We start from the raw sequence: 12638 nt of genomic DNA, 5'->3' as shown, positions 1-12638 counted from the left end.
ATGCAAATCATACGCGAATGTAAAACACTGAAATTACGAGTGCAAGAAGTCGCTAACAATATTTTACGACTTAAAATGGATTCAATTTGGTATAATCAAACGTTATTTTGTTTTGATATTTTGAATCGCGGAGTGCAGACCGATCGACCTCATAGTACAAAGCAAGGTTAAACAATCTTAACATGCTTTGCTCGTAGAGAACAATCAGGAAGTTTATTACAAATCAATTTGAAATATTCTAAACTGTCTAGTTGGACTAACCTTATATTTTCCAAGAATTTAATTAAATATATGACTTTTGGCTGAATAAGTGACCTTTAGATAAGACTTTTACGGAGATAAAACATGGGTAACCAATGTTGTCTCAGACAAGAAGATCGAAACATTTATTAAAAGAACTGAGAAGAATGAGAATAGCTAAATCGCATTTCTCTGGCAGCTTACTAAACATGTAGATTCGGAATTAAGAGAAAGTGGACCTGAACAGAACATACCCTCAGAAAAAAATCTAAATTACAAGACTTCCTTTCTATGGAATCCGCAGGAAAACGACCAAGAGGCAGACCGAGTAACTCCATGAGGAGCTTAACAACAGAGAAGATGATGAAAGCAGACTACAATTGGCACGAGATTGTTCGTAGCGCCAAGAACAGAATAAGATGGATGATAATTTACTCGCAAGAGATAAACAGGCTTACAAATAAGTCTAGAAATTAAGTGAAGATAAGTCACCAAAAACACAAGACAATTTAAATTTGCAAAACACTGAATTGCAAATCTTGCGCCGCTTTTTCTTCAACCTACCATGTCATGTGAGTAAACATTGGATGCAGATTTGCATGGGATTTAATAAAATGCATTTTGTTTTACAATATTTACTAAAATAAATTTGTAGTTACAATTTGAAATTCATGGGATTTTTTTGTGTCCCGTGGTATTTTTATTCTCCCATGGGACTTTTTTTTCTCCCATGGAATTTTAATTTCTCCCATGGGATTTTTTTTCTCCCATGGGATATCTTGTGTTAAAACACAATGATAGTCATAGAGAGTGTATGCCTTACATATTCACTTAGTGCATTTTTCTTCTGTGCAGTATGAATAAAAAAGCTGAATGACTAAAAGAGAGAGGTTTTTTGTATTGTTTTGGGATGTTTTTGAAGATTTTAGTCTTTTATAGCTTTGAAATGAAATCACTTTGAAAATTTCACTTATCAACCACAAATGTAAAACAACGAAATAGAAAAAAATATTCAAAGACACTCTGACTATAAATATGCTGTTTAAGAATATAAACTTAGAATGCTGTATGAGCAGTACTTTTATCGTAGTATTTAAATGAATTATAAAAATTCGAATGGAAGTCTAAATTCAGGTCCATAATCAGCCTTTTGGCGCTTCTTTTTCTTCTTGGTCAGCTTCAACCCATGAAACATGCTTCATTTCTCATCTCTGTAGAATAAAACAAGTAAAAATCTTTATGCAAACAAAATACATAAAATATTTTACAATACCATTTTATTTGTCATCAAAGTGATCTTATTTTTTCTTTCTTGATATATGTTCATTTCTAATATCAACAGTTGAAATTACTTGCAATCAGACATCTAAAAGATAACATGAACAGACAAACAGACACACAGATAAAGTGCTTTCTATATAAGTTCGTGGCAGCACTTTTGATTTATTGTGCAAAGTATGAAGAACAGATGGACGGACACCAGTATGCCATAATATGTCCCGTCTCAAAAAGCAGGAGTACAAAAATTCTGGAGAATAGTGTATACCTGATATGATAAGCTATCAAGTTTGCATATACTGAATTAGTCATTCACCATAGAGGCAAGCAGGTGGCTGGTCCCTGAAATGGTGAAAAACAATTCTGCATAATAATACATATGGTACCTTTCAATTTAGTTGAATTAATTTTCATTGCAAGCATCCTTAAAGCAGTTATCTTGTAATACACATAAGTAACATTCAATGTTAAGTCCAACATGCTGGGGGTAAGTTTAATCAAAATTAATTAAGAGATTGTGGAGAAAGCTGTCGTTGAACTTTCAAAAAATGTAACAATTTTAGTGTAGTCTTGAGTTGCTCATTTGCTTTTGTTAATTTGTGTGTATGATTTTAGTTACTTTATGTTCTTTGTTGTGTATGTCTGTTTTCCATGTCTGGTCTTTGTCCCTGAATTACATTCCTTTGATTGCCGCTATTACATTGGTTCCCTTTATTACCTTTGAAACACAAGGTATGTTAGTGGTGCAAAAATAAGAGCTTAAAAAATAATGGTCCAGTTCAACTATAATTTTAGAATAGGACTTGACAAACTCTATTTGCAATTGAATATTCACACAATAAAGATATTTGTTTTTGGCTTAATCATATAACAAAAGCATCTGTATATAAAAAGAGATATCTCCTGATAGCAAGTAATAGTGATTTTTACCAGAACTTAACATCTAGCTATAGCTTGTTTATCTTGCCTCAGACAAAGTTGGTTAAATATTTAATTTTGCAAGTTCTTTATATGTCACTCACCTTTTATGAGTCATTACTAAGAATCCTTTCATGCATCCTCTAATCTCTCTTGAGCAACATAGAGCACCTTCAAAACAAAATTATACTTATTATGCATTATTTCAAAATTAGATAACTTTCAGATTCTGTATATAGACAGTAAAATGGAGTTATAAACATGTAACTGAAACAGGGGCTGCACTGGCTTCCAAAATTCTGTCACCAATTTTTTTTAATCAATGTTCAGAAAAAAGAGCAAAAAGTGGTGCCAAAAAAAATATTCCAATTCCACTGATGAAAGTCCATGAGAAGAAAAAATGAAATCAGTACAACTTATATGCCATATATATACAATTTCCAAATCGTAACACAATTTCACTTCAAACACAAGAAATCTTACACCCCAATTCCCACTAATGAAAACTTGCATCCAATCTTCAGTGTGTGATGGACAGGTTGAAAAACTAAACTAGTATTTTTATATTTAAAATGCTAAAATCAAAACTCTGTACTACATTTGGGTCTAGAAGCACTGAATCTATTATGGTTTCAAATGATCATATCTATATTGTTAATTTCAAATTTAAAGCCTTTCTGAATTGTTAAAACAGAAGATTAACAACATAAACAAGTTACATTTGTACCCATAACTATCCGTATTTACATTTTAACAAAAAAAAAACATTTGTACTGTATCTTATGTGAGACAGTACCTACCTCTATCTAGTTTGTCTTACTGCGTGCACAGATAAACTTATGGAACATATACAAAATGTATTATTCCAGCATTCAAAAATGGTCATTGCTTATACTGTTTTAGTCACATTTTTCACTCGATATTTATTCCATCACTTGTAGAAGAATTACCATTGCAGTACATAAATAAAAATCATTGCTTAAAATATGCAAACTATAAAGTTTGACTCTGCCACATTTGCCCAAAAAATGGCAAAATATTGAAAAAAAATTCCAACAAAAAAGGGGGGGTCTAATCCAGACCATACCCTTTAAAAAGCCATCATGTTTACATGGTTTTAGTAAACATTATCTGGAAGTGAGACGTGCTGTTGTTGTCCAGTACATGCAGCCCCACTTGTAGCAGTAAAATGGTTATGACTGAGTGATCCTTCAACTCGCGTTTATTTCCGTTTATTAAACGACAATATCGAATACTCGGGAATGAATGATACTAACCTGTTTCTATTTTGGAAAGAACGAGTTTAATATCAATTGCATCCAAGATTTTGAAAGCAGTGAAAGTTCTTATTCTCGCGTGCTTATTCTCATGCGAAGAGTTTCTCAATGAGTTTGGAAATACAGGGGAAAGAAACGAATTATGGTGTAATGTGACAAGTTATGATTTGACCATGGACCAAAAGGTAACAACACATGGAAACGTTCTATCGTGCACCACATTTCACACTCCTAGTATTTTAATCGTAAGTACATTTTTTATCAGGCTTTCTAAAAATCAAACAGCACATCAAAAACCAACCCAGTTTAATTTTATTTCTTGTTTAGAAACAGTTACTGATCACATAACCAGTCTTAGTTTTTTATTTGTTTGTTGCGCTAAATAGAGAAAAAGTAAGTACAAAAATGTAGATTGTAAATGAAATTTGCACAGAAGCATCGTTTGTTTGGTAGGTTTTTCTTCACCGTGAATTACTTTTTATCCAACATGAATCACTTTTCCATTAGCAGTGTCTGAATTTTATGTTGACTGGTATTTAACATTTGATCTAAACGGAACCTTTCAGGGCTCTCCTAAGTGTTATTTGTACAAATTTGTTGTTGAATTTATACCAAGTCTGCAAAAATATTTAACAAAACGGACTTATTACAAAAATGCCTTACTAGATGTAAACTAAGATAATCATCACATTCCTTGTTTGTTGAAACTGGGGGTTACTATGGTATAGAGATGTCAAATAGATAGTGTGCTTTGTGCACAATGAAAAGTGTCGAGGATGAATTTCATTTTGTATCGAGTTGTGACGCCAGTATGTCTAGCCTTATTATTTTAGAAGCCCCTCCTCTTTCAAAATATAGTACATGCATATATTTCAAAATCACTGGAAATTTCAAGGTGGTGCATAATTTATGTAGGTTCCTTTTCCATGTATTTACAGTCTTAACTTAATTACTTTAATTATGATTGGGCATTTGCATTTGTAACGTATATTATCTTCTGTTCAGGTGTTAGAATACTGGGATATGCACTGTTGTTTGTTGTAACATTGTACTGGTGAGCATGATTGCCTTACTTAACTTATAAAGATATTGATTTGGATTGATCTTTACAATGAATTTAAAAAATTAAAATCTGCAGTCAAAATGTATACGTAAAACTCAAATTTTCGTTTATTACGAGAAAATTACTACAGGTATTAACAGCTCGATATTCCGTTTTACTGTTAATTAAGTACAATATACAGGAAGTGGTCGGTTTAGCTGGGGGAACTTATAATCTAGGTAATAAATACATCCCGTAATATGGCTTCGTACGTGTTTCGTGTGGCAGATCAAGATATTTACAAAATAGGAGCTGACATAGGACCCTAAATTTACCCAAGAAAATTATGAAAATGATACAATCTATTCACTTTTATCGAAAATATGTGAAGCAACTATTTGTTTGATTATTTCTTATGCACAAATGTCACATTAAAAAATCAATTTATAAGGAGACCAAGGACAGCCGCCATAAAACCTGGTTTAATCCTCAATGTCCAAATGAAATGCCTGTACCGAGTGACGATGACCATTACAATGGTTGCAAACTTTCCGGTTGTACTTTGATAATACCATTTAAATTTTATGCAGACTCTTCATTTTGACTCTTACATAGAGTTTATCACTTCGATAACTTTGTTAATAACCATTCATTTGTTATGGAAAAATATTCATGTTTGTCTCTCACCCTTTGTTTTACGGTAATATTCTACACATAGCAAGGAAAGCTCGATACTCGCCCAATAAGTAAACTAAACCGTTGAATAGGCTTATTCGTAAGGGATATAATGTTATGATATTCTTGTCAGATCTTTAAGGATGACATTTTTTTGGTATTTCATTGATTCGCTCATGGAGTCTTTAAATAGAAATTGGACCACTGTAGGAGAGTTCGCCAATCTCATTAGTGATATCATATTCACTAATTTTCATATCATTAAGTGTCAAATTGGTTGGCAAATAAACAACGAAATAAACAATTAGCAAATTCATGATTAGAATCCCAATTTTCAAAACTTTATAACTTTGTTATTTTATATCCAGTTTTGGTTCTGTAAAATGTTTCATTTAGATAAAATAATTCATATTTTGTGTGTAAATTTTTTACTCTTTTACTTAAAATATAAATTTGAAATGATATTTATATGTAAACCTCTATTATCATTAAAAATTATTTATGCTCACATAGTCTAATTACTGAATATTTATTTTAAAATTCCGTGGATAAAAAGAGTATTATTGGCAGTGTAGAGAACCAAAAGAATTTTTCAATTGTCTTAAAAAACGAAAACGTTATGATGATATAAAGTTGATGCCCCATGTCAATCAAGGGATTTTTTGCCAACCAAATTCAAATCACAGGTAAGTGATAACATCACGAAGAAATCTCCTATATTTTAAAACAGTTTTTGGCATGACATGGGCTGTGTCCTTATTGTATGACGTGTGAAGCACCGTGGCTCAACCGCGCATAGGAAGAATTGAAATTGATTTTACATATGATAGGGACATCCAGACTTGGGACCGGCAAGTTATCCGGGCGGAGTTAATGTCCATTTAAAATATTTTTCAATACTAGATCCAATACAAGGTAAATCTATTAAAGTGTAGATTTTTGGCATTTTTTGGATATATATACATTCCTAACTTCTATTTTATTTTCATATTTTTATGAAATACTTGACATCACTACCTTTTACAGGTAGACTGACACAATTAGTGCCAGTCTTTTTAAGCGCAATTCAACCACGGGGAAATATGTTGGGACAATTAAACTAGTTTTTTATCCAATTGGCGCAAACGTTGAATCGAAAAACGCGCAATGTACACTTTCATTGAACTTCAACGTGTAGACACTTAGTAACCAATATGAACTGTACAAAATAGTATGTTCAGTGTACACCAGGTATAGATTGTACATATAGATTCCACCGTATAGTGTTTCGAAAAGTAGAATGGGTGAATCTTATTACACGTATGTACAATACAGTTTAATGCATATCATATAAATTGTAGCTATAACCAGAGGTATGACAAACTTTAGAGCTTCAGTTTCCCTACATGTTATAGACGATTTTGAAATTATACAATTAAGGATTTTTACTGTAATGTTGGAATATACTAGTATACCTTTGTCATCGTCTCATCTATAAAAGCTTCTTGTATATAACAGGAACGCAATTTTGTACACTATATACACACGGATGATCAGAACTGTAAGGGAACGAACATCTACTGCAATATTGGACAGGTAAATCCTGTCACCTGTTGAGTCACCTGTTCTGTCTGAGCCATAAAACAATTATTTTTTTTTTAAATTACCTCAGGGCGATTCTATTCGTCACCTGGCCTGTGTAGTGTCGTACGTAAACTTAATCGAGATTTTGAAAGTGGGTTCTAAAAGGGGTGTGTCGTAGTATAATATTTCCTCATTTTCACCAAAATTTTGCATGAAATTATCCACATTAATCCAATTATATCATTTTTAATACTTCTTTTTTTAAGATAACAACCAAAGGATTTTGATAGGCTATTATAAAAGTCCTTGTATATAATTATATTTACTGAAAGGATCTGCTTACTAGTGAATGAGTTTTTTTTTCTTTTAATTTATATAAGGTTTTCATAATTTTACTAGCGAATTGGAACCGTACATGTAACAGGGAGTTATAATTAATTACAGGTCTATGCGTGTAACTGTCACCAATGATTTTACAGTCCATGCTTTAATTTACATTACAAAACCGAATTACTGCAGCCCGTGAAAGAGGTTCGCTTTCATGGAGGTTATTTTCTGATATGGCACCATCCTGTGGACGAATGGAAATGCCAGCATCTTACGTTAGATCTGGGTATTAAAATGTACACGTACTATGTTTAATCAAGACAAAGTCCTGAGAAAGTGCAGTTTCATTCGTTAGCCCAAGGATTTATATTATAAATAGCATTTACCTAAATTTAACTCCTTCGCTAGCTATGAAATAACTTTTTATACAACTATTTACTACGTTACAGGAATGCTCATCTTGTGCGTTCCTGCATCGATATAACAACAAGTGTTAGACGAAAGGATAATTACAGAGGAAACCTGGGATATGTATTGTCAGTCAGTGGCGAAACGGGGTGCCGAAATCACGCATGACACAAGACGCTTTTGTATACGGTTCATTCCCCGCTATGACCTCGTCCCAGCAGCGAGATAAGGTCTCAGTATCGTATTAATTTTCCCATAGACTTCTATAGTGAAGTGCATATTTTTAGGATTTTAAAAAAAATATGTAAATTGATTCAATAAAACTTTCACTTATGTAGCATTTCTAAGGACATGTGAAAAAATAATTTCCCGCAAAGAAAATAGGGTGAGTTCACGAAGATCGGACAGAAAAGTAGTCTCAAACTATAAATAGCCATTTTCCCTACTTTCACTTTCGTTTTGCACTCACCAAACCAACCTTTTCAGTGGAACATTTTTATGATATTATGTTAGATTTTCTTTTAAAAAAGTTCTTCATCTTACAGTGTGATGTTTGCTCTATTTTATAAGTCATTGTTCATATCTTTTGACAAAACATTATTTTGTAGAGAGGCAAAAAGAAAATGCACTATATTTTTATAGCATCCATGTTTTGACGTACACCAGCTCAGGGATATGCAATACGATACTGGTACCTGTTGATGCTGCAGTCGTTCAGAAACTAACGAATTCAATACAGCAATGAATGCATACATCAAGTTCCGACTACAGTAAGTTAGGAGTTGTACTGCTCCAGAAAATCTGCATGATTTGCTCTGACTACTCTGCTCCTGAAACAGTTTCCTCCTTCCACAGTCACAGGTTGGGAACTACAGCTGAATTCATGTGCGGTGTTTACCCATTATAAAATTAGAATTTTTTTTTAGCATTATATGAAGGGGGAATATTTATTGTATCTGAAGAATCCAATTTTTGAATTAGGTTCACTGTAATTGTAATATTTAATGATTAAAGTTATCGTGGTCAGGGAATTTATATTACAGGGACTGGTCACTCCTTACCAATTTTATAATATGGAGTAGGCATTGCTTAAATCAGCGAGCACCATGAGCTTTACTCTATATGTACCGTCTTTGCAAGACTTATAAAAATAATAATGGACATTACAAAGTGGGAGGGGGGACCCGGATGAAAATTTTTGCTTCGCAAGTGCAATATTTTTATTTATATTTAACCAGCAAGCAAAATCAATATTTCTATTTAAAATTATGTCTTGTTAAGTAATGGGGAGTTTTTTTCAGCTATACTTATTTAGTGAAAAATGAACACCCAGCCCTTTTTACAAATTTCTGGATCTGCCCAGCATATAGCTACTTATCTGTCAAAGAAGAATTAAAGTATTTGTAATCAATTCAACCTCATTTGAACATTAATTACAAGAACAAGTCGCAAGTTTTCAGTCAGTAGAATAGACTTACAATTTGTTTACTTATAGTACAAAACAGGCACTACCTGACAATCCTGCATAAAGTTTTAACTGGATTTGTTGCTTAGCATGTGTTCCTAATACATGTTAGTTCGTAAAAGTTCTTAAATAGAACTTAAAATAAGATATGCTGTGTGCAAAGATTGAAATATGTTGATTGGCATTTGTTTTTGGTTTTTTTTGGAGGGGGGAGGTTTCAATACCAACAGAAATTTTTTAACAGAACCATATTTATCTCAATCTTTACACATGTGGCTGGCATTTTAATACTTGTACAACTAAATTTGTCTAGCTGTATTTTTATTTTTTCAGAACTTTAAGTGAAGACTTGTATTTAAAAGAGAGACACTTACACATTTCTTAGAGAAGAATATTGACCAATTAAAAAGGGCGATTATCATTTGACACATTTACCGTAGCAGTAAGTACTTATACATGCAATACCCAATGATTATTAAATAATTAAACAATTTTTTTTCATCCACAGGTATGCATTTTTTAACATAATCTTGATGACATTGTCAATAGGCTGAAACAGTTTTGCTTTGAATACACAGGAAGCTTTCATGACGCACATTTTAATAGAAAGCACACTTAAACTCGCAAAATAGTAGTGGAGATGTTTGATTTTGTTTTTCGTTTAACAGACTATCAGAAACTTTCACGCATACTGTTTGAATGATTAAAAAGTCATCTAATTTTTTATATTATTAAAATTGGAAAATTAGGCTTTATGTAAAGATATAATATATGCACTAGACCCTTAAAGGGAGATAATTAAACTGATTGGTTTTTAATGTGAAAACCTTATTAGCACAGCTCCTCCAAAACCACTCGAGGCATTTTAAAAAAAAATATGTGAAGAAATGCATCAGTAGAGATTCAATGCAGTACTTTTAGCTTTGTATATTGTAGGGACAACCTGAGAATACCCGATGATTATTAATACATTGACCAACCTGATGGATTGGGTTTTGGATCCTGTAGTGAGAGCAACATGTGATAACTTGTAATTACAGGTATTCCTATATATGCATGGTAAAACATTACTCGTACATGATTTTGATGTTTTTTTTAGGTAATCAGTTTACTTCAAATTGTTATTAATGTTGTGCACTCTGTTAGTTAATTGAGCACAAGAAGCATATTACTTGTAGTCAATTTTTCAACTTAGCACATTAAGTTCTGTCTTTATACATGAATGAGTTCCATATAAATCAGAATACATTAATAAGTTATAAATATTTGTAAGAAACCTTTAAGAGTTGAAGACCTACAGATTATGCTTGGCATGGCTTTGAAAAGTGAGGGGGTGGTTGTTGCCTGCTGAAACTGACCAATCACCCTCATAGTAATTAGTCAGCCAGTAACACAAATCATGTTTACATTAGGTTGTTACTTTATTATTTTTCAAGGTAGGTCTTTGATAATTGGCATGTTATTAAGCATTTTTAAGATGTATAGCCTTCTACATGCTCTAGGGTTAATTACCATTGACCTTGACATCACATTTTTGTGCTTTGTTTGCATTTTTTAAAATTAAAAATCTACCCAATACTATGACATTTTTAGTTCTTAACTATTTTTTAGGTATCATTATTGGTTGGGATTCTATGGTCAGAATAGCTACCGGTATACAGCAAGAAATTCCTGCAAAATTTTAGGAGGATTTTCACATTATATTTAAGAGCAACACTATCATGATCAGATCATCACTACAAAGTGTGCAGTACATAACATGAGCTTTTACTATTATTACCATCAAATGAGAAATTGAGAATCTTCTTTTGGTGATACTGGAGTACAGTTGTAAAGAAATCATCATTGCTACCTAAATATGATATATGTACATACATGCACTTGTGACTTCTAATATTATTCCCACAGAAGCTAAAGTGTTGACATTCAAGAAATAGTTTAGATGTATCAGCCTCATTCACAGAAGGGTAAAATTGGAGGAAACTGTAGGGGTTTAGACATAAGCAACAAACATGTAAATTTGAAAATAGGAATGTAGTTACACGTTTATTCATCAGAAGAAATCAATACATTTTTTTCAAAACCCCACCATTGCAAAAAAGGTTTTAATTTTTTTAAATAATCGTTAATAAATGTCTGCCAATTCAGGAAAAACTTAGAACATACATTATTGTACCTTACTATGATTTGATGTGCTGTAATGTGTATCAAGCATTCATTTTCTGTTTAAGTAATTTTATATCTGTTTACATTCATGACAATATTAGGTGTTTTTATTATGTCTATGTTAGCCAGATTGGAATAGTTTATATGAACTGTGGTTCTTGCCCATGATATAAGGTTCAAAATGATAAGTTAGACTTTAATTCAGACATTTAATTCCTGTCAAATTGCATGGGCATCTATTTCATATCCTTGGAAATTATGAAAGAAGGTTTAGGCGTTAATTTGCTCATTTTTGCCAAAATTTTGTACAAAATCAACCCAATTTTTACACAAAAGTGGGGTGTATTAAATAAAGTTGATTTTGCATTTTAACACTTTTTGTTTAAGAATGGACATAAAATGCCAAAAAATACAGATACTTTTGTGTTGAATGTGGATATGGTTATGAATTGTGATGAAAGACTAACCTTTTTGTAGTTTATCAACAATATCAGTACTTTTGCAATGCAAAAAAATGAACTGTATTATGTTATAAAGCATGTTCAAGAAATAACATTTATCAAGATAATTAAGCTTCAATTCTTTTTTAAGTTGAATAATTAAATACATAAAAACATGCATATTCCTTATAAAATTTAATATAGTAATAAATATACTTACTAAATGTGAGAATGCATTGGTTATTACTTGCTTATAAATAATAGAGACGAAAATTATTTAAATTCTATAGCTTTATGCAATCTACACACACATTTGTACTTTCTGGTATCTTATCATAATACCTCTTCATACACATGTACCCATTTTTATATGTTTCTAACTGTATTGATTTACAAACAAAAAATCCTATGGGACAAAAATAATCCCATGGGACAAAAAAAATCCCATGGGATAATGAAGAATCCCATGAGTTAAAAAAATCCCATGATTTTTAAATTGAAACTATAAGTTTATTTTATCAAAAATTGTAAAATAAAATGCATTTCATTAAATCCCATGCGAATCTGCATCCAATGGTTACTCACATGACAAGGTAGGTTGAAGAAAAAGCCGGGCAAGATCTGCAATTCAGTGTTTAAAATTTAAATTGTCTTGTGTTCAAAGATAAACCTGTACAGTTAGGACAATGACATTCCAATATTAGCAGTTTTAAAAACATTTCATGTAACAGCCTGGAATTTCTAAGGATGAGTGCAGAAGTGATTTCTTGACTCAACATTGCCAAAGTGTACTTGTCATGATAACTTACTATTCACAGAGAAATTAACGCCATCTATGA

General features: G+C 31.9%; 2 long non-coding RNA genes across 3 annotated transcripts; one reads left to right on the top strand and one right to left on the bottom strand.

The window, feature by feature from the left end:
• Positions 1 to 859: 859 nt before the first annotated feature.
• Positions 860 to 3885, bottom strand: LOC148603383 (uncharacterized). The gene is made up of 4 exons (XR_015916389.1): positions 3714 to 3885; positions 2541 to 2607; positions 1787 to 1860; positions 860 to 1451 (listed from the first exon to the last, which is right to left on the bottom strand). It is a non-coding gene; the product is annotated as an uncharacterized LOC148603383 (long non-coding RNA).
• Positions 3886 to 7674: 3789 nt separating this feature from the next.
• Positions 7675 to 11972, top strand: LOC148603382 (uncharacterized). 2 transcript variants are annotated; one of them, XR_015916798.1, is made up of 4 exons: positions 7675 to 8498; positions 9527 to 9635; positions 10130 to 10233; positions 10805 to 11972. It is a non-coding gene; the product is annotated as an uncharacterized LOC148603382 (long non-coding RNA). The 2 variants fall into 2 exon arrangements; XR_015916797.1 differs by lacking the exon at positions 7675 to 8498 and having other exon boundaries at positions 9412 to 9635.
• The last annotated feature ends 666 nt before the right edge of the window (positions 11973 to 12638 follow it).

The sequence above is a fragment of the Perna viridis genome, chromosome 11 (genome assembly GCF_037379345.1).
Source record: "Perna viridis isolate PV_CMFRI_1.1 ecotype Kerala chromosome 11, ASM3737934v1, whole genome shotgun sequence".
NCBI classification, from domain to species: domain Eukaryota; kingdom Metazoa; phylum Mollusca; class Bivalvia; order Mytilida; family Mytilidae; genus Perna; species Perna viridis.
This window is presented reverse-complemented; position numbering and strand designations above follow the sequence as displayed.